Here is a 15,607-nt window from a genome sequence, read left to right as displayed (position 1 = left end):
CTTCCCAGGAGTGTCCAGATGAACAAAATTACCCCAAGAGTGCAGCAACGACTCATCCAAGAAGTCACAACAACATCCAAGGCCCGCTCAACAACATCCAAAGAACTGCAGGCCTCATTTGCCTTAGTTAAGGTCAGCATTCATGACGCCACCATAAGAAAGAGACATAAATAGAGTAAAACATGGTGGTGGTAGTATGATGTCTGGGGCTGTTTTGCTGTGTCAGGGCCTGGAAGACTTGCTGTGATAAATGGAACTATGACTTGAATTCTGCTGTCTACCTAAAAATCCTGAAAGAGAATGTCCGACCATCTGTTCGTGACCTCAATCTGAAACGAACTTGGGTTCTGCAGCAGGACAATGATCTAAAACACACCAGCAAGTCCACCCCTGAATGACTGATGAAAAACGTGAAAAAAGACTTTGGATTGGCCTAGTCAAAGTCCTGACCTGACTCATATTGATATTCTGTGGCATGACCTTAAAAAGACCCTAAAACATTCTGCAGAGGTCAGAGATGAGTGGGCCAAAATTCCTCCACAGCGCTGTGAAAGACTCACTACAAGTTACTGCAAAACAAATTGAGGCTCAACCAGTTATTAGGTTTAAGGGGCAAATACTTTTTTTTACACAAGGCCATGTAGGTTTGGATATTTTTTTCTCTATCAATAATAAAACCTTAATTTAAAAACTGCATTTTGTTGTGTTGTCTTTGACTAATACTACATTTTTTTTGATGATCTGAAACATTTAAGAGTGACAAAAATACAAAAAAATAATAAAAATCATGAAGCAGGCAAATGCTTTTTCACGCCACTGTACATACATGCACACATACACACACACACACACACGTACACGTACACACATACACACATGCTCACATACACATACACACACACATGCACACCATGCTGCTCTGTATTAATCAATGGTGATGTAGCTGAGCAGAGCCAATTTTGATATATGCCACTGTGCCAGGAAGGCAGTGCCCCTACTTTGTTAGGTTCTTTGTGCCATGCTCCTTTCTGTGCGGGAGCCACATGGGGGCCGTGTGCTGGGCCACTCGATCATGGGAGAATATACTATGCTGTGCTGCAAGCAGAACAGAATAAAAAGACTTTTATTACGACAAACGGCTGCTTTCTGCTTTCTTTCTTTCTTTCTTTCCTCGTCCTGCTGTGGTTGTGCATGCATGTTCTTGTGTGAGTGAGAAAGAGAGAGAGAGAGAGAGAAACAAAAGAATGAGTGAGAGAAAGGAACAGAGAGAGAAAAATGAACGCACAGCAGGTATAACAGGTGTTTACGAGTAGATATTGCTGTACACTGACATGCCAAAAGTCATGGGAGAGGAACTAGTATTTGTAACACTTTTTAATACTGATGCACAATTAATACATAACTAAGCAGAACCTTATAACACCTAAATCCCTCATATTAACTACCAGGGAGTACTGAGTAATTACTCAGTACATAGTACTGAACTAATGATTCAAGTAGTTCACTATTAACTCAACATTAATTACTGAGACATATTTACATATTTCCTGTGAAACTACTTACTAAGTATATCCTTCATTATATCCTCACATTAAACTCAAACTCAAAAGTGTCGTGCCTGCGACATAAGTAAGTGCTGCACATACAGTGTGTAAACAGCTTAGCATGCAGCAGCAGCAGATACAGTGTTTAATCATAGCTGTGGTAATTAGCGTTATCTGGCTAATATATCAGGTTAAACTGCACTAAAGGTATAGTTAACCGTTGGGTCGGATCAAGACCAGATCACATTCTTACCACAAAAATGGACCACTACAGAGTTTGTTTAGACCAGAACCAAAATCACCTTCTCTTGTCTCGGTCTCACTACGGTTGTTTTGGTCCAAACTTGGGAGTGCGATTACTGTTTTCACACCTGCCGAAACAAATTGCGCCAAGGTTAAAAACAAACCAGAGTTCAATTTAACCAAACCAAATAGTGCTGATGTGAAAACGCCCTAAAGCTTCCTCACTAGTATCAAATCTTTTTGAACCTCCTTCACATGCCACATATCCAGAAACCAGTATGTTCCTGTTAGGCTTAGAGATCTCCCATTCAAAATATATTTCATTTCTAAAACATTCCAGCACTGACTAAGATAAAGAATTTTAAAGTTGGATCTAGAAAAGTATAGTCTATAAAAAAAAAAACGTTTATGTAGTCTATGATTAGTCCAGCATGATTTTTTCCTCCCTGCCGCTAAAAGGTAATATAGACACTAAACAATGGAAGCTTATGTCTTGTCAATTAGCCATGTGTGGAGATAACAGTATGTCATATAGTGCACATAAGTGTCAAGTCTGCTTGAGTTTAATTAAGAACTCAGCATGATTTGAGGGAAGCCTGGGATGATTTAAAGCATGCAGTTTTCAGAATGAGGAGTGTAATTTGAGCAGCGCTATAGTTGGTATAGTCTATCAGGTAACATCACTCCCCACTGTGTGACAGACTGGGATTTGATTTTCTGCCCAGGAAACAACAACAGTCTACACCAATAGGAGTCCTTGAGCAGGAGGAGACATAATGTGATAGTGTAGGTGTACCTTATGTGGCTTGATTAATGGCACAGTACTTTTTTAAAAAGTCTTAAAAGGCCGATTTAATTTCCAGATCTAGAAGGTCATTACAGATTGGTTATTTATTACATAGAGTGATTGGGAAGGAAATATAATTGAATGGATTCATTTTTACTTTTATTGCAGTTTCTATTCTTTTCAGGAGACTTGTTTTCAATTTCTGTGCAGACAGATTTTCCCACACCTTTAAAGTTCAAGCTTACAAGGTCCGTCCAAGCAATGCAAACACTCAATGATGTCTGAAATCATATTTGAACACCAATTTTGCAAATGTTGACCAGCTTTTGCAAATGGACTATATCCTATTTCCTCAGAGAAAAAGAGAACTTTGTCCTTAAAGACTTTTGCATGGTAGTGCAATTTGCTTCAGAAAATGGTGTATGTTGAATGACATCAGCATAGAAAAGGACAGTAAAAACTAAATTGCTTGTTAGATACAATAGCCTTGTAGCTTCACTGCATAACCAAATAATCCAAGAGACATTCTAACATACAGTCCCCAACAGAAGGACATTTTCCCCCTTTCAATGGAAAATAAAAATGATCAACTAAAAAAGCTGTAAAGTCCAAGACTTTATTTCCAAGGCTTAATTCTCGTCTAGGTAACTGTAACTGCAAAGAAGAAAAGTACTTAAATGAGAAATCCAGTGTGAAATGGACTTTTGGTGTAGTGACACATGAGTACAAACTTTAGTTAAATAGTCCACCCCCAGAATTCCCAAATACAGCGCTTTTAGCTGATGCTCCCAACAGGCTTACAGTGCTAATGATAGGGGCACAGCATAGCTCATGCAAAGAAAATTTTTTTTTACACCATCTCAAAGTAGATCCACATTTCAGTGGTAGAATTTTGAGGGTCCTGATATTTAAAACGAGCCACTGAGAACTATGCACTCAGATTGTACTTTGGATGCCGCCATCTTGGAATAAATGTCACGATATGTCAACTGATGAGCACAAACCGATAAGTAGGATAGGGAAACAAATTGCAAAATGAATTCAGTGGAAATGCATGAATTCCAGCTGTTGCTACAAATATCTCTATAATATTCATGCATTTTAAATGTTAGTGCCTCAAAATTGCTGTATTTCGGAATGAGGGGGGCGAATGGAGGTGGGCTGTTCATCAAAAGTGCATTTCACACCTGATTTCTCCTTTAATGAACTAAATGTAAGTATACTAAAACAGCAACAAGTTGTACCTTTATCATAATCCCTTTTTTGCATTTTTTTTTTCAATTATTCTGGACAAAAAGGTTATTGTGGCACACTGAAACAACAATCTATAGCCCAATAGCAGAAAAAAATGAACAGTTTGGAAAATGTAATAAAAAAATCCTTGTGTATTTACATTAACTTTAATTTAATTGCAGTCTGTATAAACCCAAGAAATGTTATGTTTTGTCTGCTAAACATTTTATTTGTTAAAATATAAATATTTTTTAGCATCACTAATTGCAGACTGACAAGGCTGTGCCATATTCATGCTGAGCAACTTAATTAGAAGTTAGAGAGAGTTGCCGGTTCGAATCCTGTTCTTGTAGCTTGCCATTAGCTACTGGACCCCTGAGAGAGCACAATTGCCCTTGCTCTCTCTGGGTGGGCAGATGGCGCTCTCTCGCCAACATCAATCCAAAGGGTGATGTCGCTCAACACAAGGCATCTGTGAGCTGATGTATCGAAACTGAGTCTCTACACTTTCCTCCGGGAGCGCTGTGATGCTACTCGGCAATGCTGGATCAGCAGTAGTTTAAAAAAAAAGAGACGGAATCTGACTTCACCCCAAAATCAGGAAGGTGAATAATGCCCTGCTGACTTTACACACACAACAAATTAACATAAATCTCCTCTAAATAACCCCGATTGAAAATCCTAAGCCCTCCTGAACTCATCACATCCACAATACACTGTGCTGGTCAAGAACTGCCAATTTTACCAGCTCAAGGCTGTTTATTTGTTTTTTGTTTTTTTACGCAGATTGATTTTTAAAGCACAGCCAGTCTCTTCAGCACACTGGTAGTGTTTTGATTCAGTGGTGCTACTCTCTGAGCACTAGCTACAGTGGGATTTTTGATGATTCTGCAGTCTCACATCTGATGTAATATTCCAGCAGCACTCGCTTCAGATCAGCAGGTGTGCTGTGTGTGTGTGTGTGTTGGGATCAGGGGCGGGAGGGGGGTTTAGTGAGTGAGAATCCAGTGAGAATGAGTAGAAATATGAGATAAGAGAGCTATCTGGGATTGAACAGTTAGTATGCAGGTACGTGTGGAGATTGTTTGACCCAGGGGTAATGCATGTTGCAGTCTGCAGGTGACAGCAGGACTCACTGCAGCAGTATCTCCCCACGAGCAGAAAGAGAGAGAGAGAGATATGCGGAGAGAAAGAGAAGGGGAAGGTAATCATGAGGTTACTGTGACGAACAGACCTGCCTCTGAATGCGTCAGACTTAATGGCATTTGGAGTCGTCCATTAAAGTGCTGCAAGGGACAGCACTGCAGTGTACAGAGCAGAGTGGGGTGATATGAGCCAATGAGTAAGTTAAACCACCAGCTGTGTGTGGGCAAATGAGTGTCATCATTATTATCATTATCATGTCATATCATCATGTCACTTAATCATGTCTTTTACAGTAGTAAGCAATATACTCTATGCATGCCAGTTTCGTTTGGCAGCAGGGTAACTCCTGTTTTTTATATATTGATTGATAATGTGATGGCAGTCTGTGATCGATTAATGAGGAAACACTAAAAAAAAAAGCCACACTAGAGAATAGGACTAATGTGGTTAGGGTAATGAGTAGGCAAGCTTCAGCCACAACATTAAATCCTGCTACAAGGAGTGTAGAAACAAGGTTATTTAATATTATGGCTGATGTGTGAAATATATATATATATATATATGAAGCAGGTTTTAATTTGTGGCTGATCAGTGTTTATTCTGTGTATAAATGTAGCATTACGCAAAGTATATAATGATAACTGCTTCATATATAGACAGGAATGGGCTGAATCTTTCCCCTTATAATCATAATAATTATATTTTTTAATAATAATAATAATAATAATAGGCAGGTTAGCTAGTTAGCATTAAGAACAGCGACAAAAAAAAGCTAGCATTAGCCAGGTTACCCAGGTTTTCCCTTATAATAATAACAATACCACAAGAACAACAACAATAATAGGTAATAGTCCGGTTAGCTAGTTAGCTTTAAACATGTTAAAATGTAAAAAAAAAAAAAAAAGCTAACAATAGCCAGGTCAGAAAGTTAGCATTAAGAACTTAAGAATGGCGATAAAAACACTAGCATTAGCTAATTAGCATTAAGGACTTTAGAACACGATAAAAACACTAGCATTAGCCAGGTTAGCTGGTTAGCATTAAGGACTTTAAAACAATGACAGAATTAGCCAGTTTAGCCAGGTATTCCCTGATAATAAAATACCATATGAACAACAACGATAATAGCCAGTTTAGCGAGTTAGCTTTAAATGTCTGCAGAGTAGCTAGGGTTAGCTAGGTTAGCTATCAAACAGCAACTATAAGAAAATATATTAGCTAAGTCAAAAAGACGATGTAAAAGCAAGCAAGCAAACAATTAAACTTATGTTTGTGTATGTAACGACCTACTGTATTCCATTCTGAAGTAAAAAATGAGAACAGCGGCAAAATAAGCTAGCATTAGCCAGGTTAGTTAGTTAGCATTAAGAACTGTAGAACAACAGCGAAAAAAGCTAGCATTTGCACGGATAGCTTGTTAGCATTAAAGACATTAGAACGGCAGTAAAAAAAAAAGCTATCATTAGCCAGGTTAGCTAGTTAGCATTAAGGACTTTAGAACAGCAGCAAAAAAGCTAGCATTGTCCTGGTTAGCTAGTTAGCATTAAGGACTTTAAAACAGCAGCAAAAAAGCTAGCATTGTCCTGGTTAGCTAGTTAGCATTAAGGACTTTAGAACAGCAGCAAAAAAGCTAGCATTGTCCTGTTTAGCTAGTTAGCATTAAGGACTTTAGAACAGCAGCAAAAAAGCTAGCATTGTCCTGGTTAGCTAGTTAGCATTAAGGACTTTAGAACAGCAGAAAAAAAAGCTAGCATTTTCCTGTTTAGCTAGTTAGCATTAAGGACTTTAGAACAACAGCAAAAAAGCTAGCTAGCAAAAAAAGTAAGTAAGTGTGGTTAAGTAATATTTAATCATTTCATAATTTCATTATTGTAATTCTTTGTGCTCCTACTTTCAGTATAAAAAGCTAGCTAACTAGCTAACCTATTCAGCTAGCTAACATGCATAGCTAACATGCTGATTTAATGTAAAAAAAAAAACACGTTTTAATGTTAAAAAAAAACAAACAAACAGATGTTTGTGTTGTTTTTTTTTACCCAACTACAATTACCATCGAATCTGTGGTGTTCAAAATATATCTAGCTTTTTTTTTCATTGCATGGCAACTTTATTATTATTATTATTATTATTATTATTATTATTATTATTATTATTATATATTTCTTTAGGTTTATGTAGCTAACAAACACTACCTAGCTAATATGCTAATGTACGTAAGTTTTAAAAAATTCAGCAGGCAAATCAGATTAATAACCTTACTGACAAACAACACATGTCCACTGATTACTACACATACATTTATGTATGCATTCTGATGTGATATACTTTCTGCTGAAATTAATAGTTTAAAATAATTTTTATGATTGTCTACACTGAAAGCCGAACTTTTGCCACCTACTAAACTTATTGCTTTAAGATTACATAGCCTTAAAATTCATTATGGTCATTAAGTCATTGGGCTATGGATGGCAAAATTATGTGTTTTTACCCATAACTCATGGGCTTCAATTACCAGCAAATCTGTGTGGATATTCTGACTGCAAACCCACCCTGATCTATATCTCTCTGCACTGCTTACCTTTCATCTTGGTTTACATTAGAGCAATCTCTGCTGGCACTTGCTGGAACTTTCTACTAGATGATCTATTGATATGTGTCCCATTTGTGCTATTCAATTACCTCTCCTCAGTTCAGCTGATTCTGAAGACTGCAAGCTTTGCCAAAGTTTGAAAGAGTTTTCTGCTTCTTCCTCCTCTCTTGACGAGCAGAGCAGAAACCAGGCCAAGGAGAAGGAAGATGAGAGGCAGGGGGTTTAGAAAGGGAGTTGAGGAGGTGGGGGTTGGGGCTTGGGCTGGTGCTGGGGTGAGCATTGCAGAAATATGAAGTACATTGGAGTTAATTTAATGGTAAAATCACTGAAATGCTGTTATTTGCCACTGGCCTCCTGTGAATGCTGGAGCAGCACTGAGCTATTTGTAAGCTTCACATGAAATCATAATATGTTTATTGATCTTCCAAGGACTAGCTAGCTAGCTAGCACTAACACAACCTGACCACAGTTCCTAAATTAAATTTTAGCTTGGTTGACTCGAAGCTCTCGTAAACAGTTAGCTTAGCATAGATAAGATACCCAGTTAAATATCTAGCAGTTATTTCGCAGTAGAAAGCTTATCCATTTTAATTTTAAGTTTTTGATCTTAAAATCAAAAACTTAAAAAGCTTTTCATCTCACATGCTCTAGTGTTTCAGTTAGAGTTGACACCTTTCAGAAAAAAATGAAAATAAGGGACACCAACCATGACTCCTCTGGGCCATGATAACCACAAGCCTGAGTCCTTAGGGGCGTGGCACCCGCCGAAGTGGTGTGATTTAATTGTTGCTGCTGTTTTTAGTAAATGGGTGATCAAGAAAACCATTAGTCATAATAAAAGCTTAAAATGCTGTATTACCAGTTAACTTACTATCTTACAATGTGCAGTTAATTAATCAGAACACAGGACCTTCTTCCTGTATTTACTCACTTGCTCCTGCCTCAGACAGGTCTGACCAATAAGCAGAGAGAATGCTCTCACATGGTTTGTTGTGATGCATTTGGATGACTTTGAAGATATATCTCTTTATTTTACAATGTTTATTTTATGAAAGTAGCTTCATCGAGATAATTAACAGATAATTATTGAGCAACTGATAATTATTGTTTTAAGAGGAAATCTGTAGGAAGCAAATACAAATTTTGCGTACATATAAATTATTTTATTATGCAGACCATTGGGTGGAATTTAAATTTAATGGAAATGACACTGTTTACCTATTTTTAAAAACAATATATTTTTAATGTAATTCAGAAGAAGAACATTTATATTGGACCAGGTAACAGATTTTTTTACTGTAGTGTAATGGCAAAAAACGTATATTATTAAAAAATATTATTAAGTAATTTTAAAATAAAGTAATTTTAAATATTAAAATTACATGTTTTGTTTTGATAAAAATATAATTTATTTTTATAAAAAATACGTAAATTGTGTTTTTTAATTAAAATTCCACCCAATGACCTGCATAGTAAAATAATTAATATGTACACAAAATGTGTATTTGCATCCTAATTTTTTTTAGGTTCCTTTTAATATGTAAAAAAAAATAATGATAAAATATTAGATAAATATAATGATATATATATTAGAAAATATTAGAGTTTATATTATTGTTATACTAATTTAGTTATTGTGTATCTTTATAAATGTTAAAACTCGGCCGGACACTCCTGGGAAGGTTCACCACTGTTTCACTTTTTTGACTTTTTCTCACAGGGCCATGTCGGTTTGAATTTTTTTTCCTCCCTCAATAATAAAATCCTTCATTTAAAAACTGCATTGTGTGTTTACTTACTTACAAAACTGTTGTAACTGACTAATATTCACATTTATTTGATGACCTGAAACCTTTAAGGGTGACAAAATAATAAATCATGAAGAGTACAAACACTTTATACAGTATTTATATAATTTTTGCCCATTCATTGGTGTGCCTGAGCTCTTCTGTGGCTGGTGGTGCCTCTAGCATGTGCTTATCTTACCATGTCACGTTCCATCTCTGTGTTAGTGAACTGCTCTGGATCACAGCTGAGGTATCTACCCTTCAGCAAGACATCTAACCACCAACTGCCCCCAGGTGCTGAGGCAGCTGTCCACCACTCCAGGTGTGTGTGTGTGTGTGTGTGTGTGTGTGGTTACTGCTGTGAATGGATGAAAAGCAGAGGTTAAATTCGACTTCTCTACAACAGCTACAAGGGTTTAATAAATTCTGAAGGTTTTCAGTAAGTCCTCCACTGGAGATCCTAGACAGCCCAGTAAGCCTCGTTTCTTTTCTCTCACTCGACCTGTCAGTCCTGCTGTCTGAGAAAGTCAGACCTGGTTACTTTGACCAGTGTTAGGCTGAGCAACAAGGTGTTGTCCTGTGAGCCGCACATCACATAGGCTGTTACCTCTCAGAAACTTGTCCTTTGATGCTGGAGTCAGTTGGAGATTTGGGTCAGTCAGACCACTTCCTGTCAGAGCTTTCTCCAGTTTCCAAGAGTCTTTTCATGGTTTAGAGAACTGTCCTCACAGAAAGCCCTTCATCTGTAGCTCCTTTAAAGGAGGTTAGAATGGTGTGTTAGTCTTCCCTTCATAGCTGGATTTTCTAGCAATTTTGATAGCAGGATAATACAGGTGTGTATCCAAACACTGCCCTAAAAATGCCTGAACACAATCCCAACAAGTTAATGTTTAAAATATAAGCACTGTGTTTATATAGAGAGAATATTTGTCAGTACCATATTTTTCGCACTATAAGGGGCACTTAAGGGCCGTAAAACCACTCTGCTAAAGTACATTATAAAAAAGTTTCAGCTACTTCTCCAGCACCAAGACTCAGGCAGTGTTAGCATTAGCTGCTAACCACACTAAGTGGCTCTTTCGCCGTTCAGAGGTGAGTATTATCAGCCTTTAGTCTGCTGCTAACCCCGGCAAGCACTGCTGGAGCAGTATTAGCATTACCCGCTAACCATGCTAAGTACTAGCTCCGTTGCCATTCAGAGGTCAGTATATCGGACTGTAGTCTGTATGTTTACCGTGTTAAAACAAGCTACATTGGACAAACCGCTAGCTAATATCACCCTTGCTTACCGGAACATTCAGGGTTTCTTAGTGTAGCGCTGTTTAGCAACATTAACCGCTAACCGCGGCTAGCCTTTTTTAAGAATTACAGTTCTGTTTTTATGTAGCTAAACTTTACAGCTGAATTAGAAGAATAAAAATTGGTGACAACATGTTCCTTACTAGTGTCGCATAATGCATCTTACAATCCAGTGTGCCTTATGTATGAAAATAGACCAGAAAATAGGTGTTTATTGATAGTGCCCCTTACAGTGCAAAAAATATGGTAATCGTTAGATGAGATAAGTCAACTGTTAGCATCAAGTTAAGTTTAATTTGCTTACTTTGTTACAGAATACTATTTTTTTTATCACTAGTTAGATTTTTTGTTGTATTTTTTTAACCTCTACAATTCATGGCTAACTATATCACTTATGTCTGTATATCGTGGTGCTGATGGTTTCCAGTGTTTAAGGGTGGGTGCACTTGTGTCTATGTTACCTTCTGGCCCTTTTACTTTTGCTACACTTTGTTAACTTTCACATTCTCTTTTCAATATGAATCCAAACAGAACTGTTTTTTCTCTTTACTTTTTCCAAATATATGACTGCTACAGGAAACTTGTCTTGAACCAGTTGTTCAGCAATGGCATTCATTACTGTTTACATTGAATCCCATGTGAAATGCTATTTCCTGGAATGATTAATGCACATTCTCAGGTTACCAAAAATGTAGTGTGTATTAATTTGGCCCTTCACAAAATTCACAAAATAAGGATGAATAAAATAGTTAGAAAAGACAGACATGCAAGCAAAGTTGAGATTGTAGTCATAAAATATTAAATTATTAAAAGGAGCTTCATGAATTTTCTTACTTCCAACATGTTGATATTTTTGTAAACATTATTATATAATTCCTGTTATTTTTATTACCGTTTAACCTTCATAATTAGTTTTATTATTTATACTATTACGCCTGCTAACCATAATAATGACTATATCAGTATAGGAACATAACAACAGATTTACATTAAGGTGTAGTTGAGGTGACTCTTAATATTTTTGGTAATTAATAGGAGGATGGATCCCCCCTGTAAGTCTTGGTTTCTCCAAAGGTTTCTTCCTCCAGCTTTAAGGTTGTTCTTCCTTGCCACTGTTCTGTTGACAGTGGCTTAATCACCTGGGGTAACATGCTGTATACAATAGATTCCCTTTCTTATTCTTTTCTTATTTTTCTGCATCAATTGAGAATTTCCAACAAATAATAATATATATCTACCATTCAAGAAATCAGTTATTATAATGTATACATAAAAAAAAGTCTGTTCTGTACTTAAATGTATATTATTTATATTTATATTCCCTTATTCCTGAAGGCATGTAGGATAATTTGCAATATTAAAGAAAATAATAGATTTTTTGCAAAAGGGAGAAATGGTTGATATATGGTTATTCATTGGATGTGCTCACTGAGTGCCGCAGTGGCCCTTTCTCATCATTATGAAGAGCATTTCACCATTACAAAGAAATCAATATCAAGGGTTAATAAGTCCATAGATTATAAAACAATATATTACAGCATCATAAAGTATATATTGAGACATTGCACATATATTGTTACATAAGCAAATACAGTATATAATTGTATATTTATTTTTATTGTAATGAATGCAGTCTCTGTGACAGACCTTTGACCTCATATATATGAAATACAGTATCTTCTTACATCCCACCACTAGAGGACAGCATTCTCTCTGTTTCTTTTTCTTTAGACAGGGATTTCTCCCACAGAGGGCCTCTGAGCCACAGTCCATAAATAATGATGGTGACCTACTGCATTGACTGTGTCCTGTTAAACAGCGTTTAACTGTGTTTTAGGGCCGTGTCTTCTGTGACAGGTGCCAGTGAATGAAAATACTGCAGGGCTCTGCTACACTTCATTTATCTCCAGAGACGTTTTTGCTTTTGGAAGAGCTCTTGACCTTCTCACGTAAAATCAATGACTGAATCAATGATGAATGAAATCAATGCTGGACACCCTGCTTGCATATATTATTATACTGTATGTGCATGGGGAACACAGTCTGTATTTATTTGATGTTTTTCTTTTGACAGCTGACGTAATTAGAGTGCGATTTGCTTACCAGACACACTGTGAAATTGAAGACCAGGTCCACTTAAAAACAAATATTTAAGTTTTATTCAATTATGTGAACCTGAGCGTTTACTTATAATTCAAATACAGTGGTATAAAAAAGTGAGGGCACCCCTGATTATTTTCATGATGTTCCTTTATAAATGAATGATTCGGATCAGCAATTTCTTAGGGTTGCCAGGTTCAACAACAAAAAAAATCCAGCCCAAAGTATATGTCTGTCACAAGTTTGAAGAAAATGGCAAAACAACTGTGAGTGTACAACTTGTGAGTGTATTGTTTATAAAGGATGTATTATCAGTATTTCTATTTCTCATAAATTCATTAATAATATTGTAACATTAGTGTTTTATTAGTTCTTATATAACAGTTTTATATCCCAGTCAAGAACATGTAATAGTAACATAATAAGCAAATAAAATAACTTTTTTTTTTACTTTTTCTTTTTTGTTCTTGCCCCTCCTGAACTCTCTTCTTTCCTCTTTAACATTTTTTTTTTGTCTTGTGATTTCTGGTTACATTGTAACTTCTCTCTCTCTTTCTCTCTCTCTCTCTCTCTCTCTCTCTCTCTCTCTCTCCTTTTCATGCTGTCCTTTATGTTGTTATGTTCTCCTGGTTTTTATTGTTATAATCAATCTTGAACGGTTGATAGATTTAGTATGACTTTTACAAGTTTGCCCGCTGTATTGATGTAACATATAGTAATAATTATAATAACAAATATTAATTTCATGTATCAAATAACAGATTACAGCGTAATCTGCAAAAAATTACAGAGCATTAGGTAACAAATTACAGAGTATTACAGCTTTTAGAAAATCTTTGCAAAGGAAGTAGTGTAAAACTATAATACACTGTAAATAATTTCACAGTAACAGTAAAAAAAAAAAAAACACAGCCAGTATAAAGTCACACTTTGCAAAGTAAATGGTCACTTGCTCTTATAGCCTACAACAACATAAAAAACATGGTTAAACAGTTATTCACTGTGATTTTGCTTTAAAAAATACAGGTGCAGGGATTTGATCATGAAAAAACAAGAGTTTAACAAAGAGTTTATACTGCTTTTGTTGGAGTAGCCGGATGTTTTGCTGTAAGGGTTTAATTTTATTCAGTAAGGTGAGTGTTGCTAAATGCATTCATATAAATTAGCAAACTCTAGTCTAAAAAACACATTAGTTTCTGGAGTTTTATGGCTTGAAAACGAGACTAGACCTTTTTTTATTTAACCTTTATTTAACCTGGAGGTTCCCTGAGATCAAAATCTCTTTTTCCACAACAAAGAATAATTACAATAAAAATAAATCAACATCAACAGCAGACAGAACATTTCGGAATAGCAATTTTTCTATGTTTCTATCACAGAATTCTTTGCCAAAGGTCAGGAAAACAACTCATTAAACTGTAATTTGTTTTGAAAGTTATTCCAAGACAAAGTAGGAGAAAGCTTTTCTGCCCATTTCTAAACTAATCTTGGGGACCTAGTAGAGCAAAAGTCTTTTACGACATGAGAGCAGATTACACAAATATGTTGGGAGTTTACCCAACAGAGCTTTATTAATGTAAATGTACCAGTGCTGCTCTTAAAGTACACAGTGATGTGTGTGAAAACAATTAATTGCATATAAAACACAAAGCACTGCTATACAATGAATCTAACCTGCGAAGTAAAGAGAAATTGGCATGCATATAAATAATGTCCCTAAACACTTTAAAATGTACTGTATAGAAGTCTTGTACCAGTTTCTAATTTATGCATCTCGTAAAATGCACTACAAACCAAATCTGCACTACATAACGGGCTGTGTAGTAAAGTACATTTATGAAGCAAGTTTACCAAATAGCAAGCAATTCCAGATTTAAGTTTTTTTATTGTCACAGGTGAGTACAGGTGTATATGTGAGTGAAAAATGTGGGTGCAGATTCCCACCAATGTGCAGAGAACAATATTTACAGAATAATAAAATAAAATATAATATAAAATAAGATATACAGATAGTATTACAGATAGATTACAGTATAAACAATATACACAGTATACTTAATAACAATACACATAATAACTTACACTATAGACAAATATTGCACGGAAAATGTTATGTAAGACTGAATAAGTAAATATACGAAGCTATGTAGAAATGCAGATATCTAGAGTGTGTGTGTGGAAGTGAGGAAATAGTCAAGTAGGTGACAGAATAACTATGAGTAAGTGCAGGTAAGGAAGGAGTTGAGTGGGAAGTGCATGCACTCTAAAAAACAGAGGTACGATATGAGTACTTTTTTTGTACTCGAAGGTACACTCTTTATAATTGTACCCTCATTGGTACAATATTGGTCTTTACAGGGTCAGATTTGTTCCCTCTGAAGTACAAAGTAATTCCTAACAGCAATAAGTACAAATTTGTACCATTTAACCAGCCAAAGGGTACATTCAGTATTCTGCATCACTGTACTAATGAACAATATATATTTAAATTGCACATTTTTTATTTGAAAGCCAGACAATTTTGTATCATCAAGTTTTTGAGCCATATTTAGTTGATGATAATGTTTATAATGTTTATAATCTTTACTGCCACAAAAACCATGGGTACAAAAAAGGACTTTCACTGAAAGGTACTTTTTTGTGCCTCAATATAAGGTACAGCCCCAGCGACAAGCTTTGTACTCTTTTAAGTACAGATCTGTACTTATATTTTTTAGAGTGTGGGGCAGAATGCTGTATAATATGGGAAAGTCTGATAGATACAGTGTAAACTAAAGTGCAGGGTTCAGAGTTTATATGGGTCTCAGTGGTGAGGGTTGGGCAGAACACTGTTCTACTGGCTGTTCCACAGCCTGGTCGCCTGGGGGAAGAAGCTGTC

This window comes from Astyanax mexicanus, chromosome 3, assembly GCF_023375975.1.
Source record: "Astyanax mexicanus isolate ESR-SI-001 chromosome 3, AstMex3_surface, whole genome shotgun sequence".
Classification (NCBI taxonomy): domain Eukaryota; kingdom Metazoa; phylum Chordata; class Actinopteri; order Characiformes; family Acestrorhamphidae; genus Astyanax; species Astyanax mexicanus.
This window is presented reverse-complemented; position numbering follows the sequence as displayed.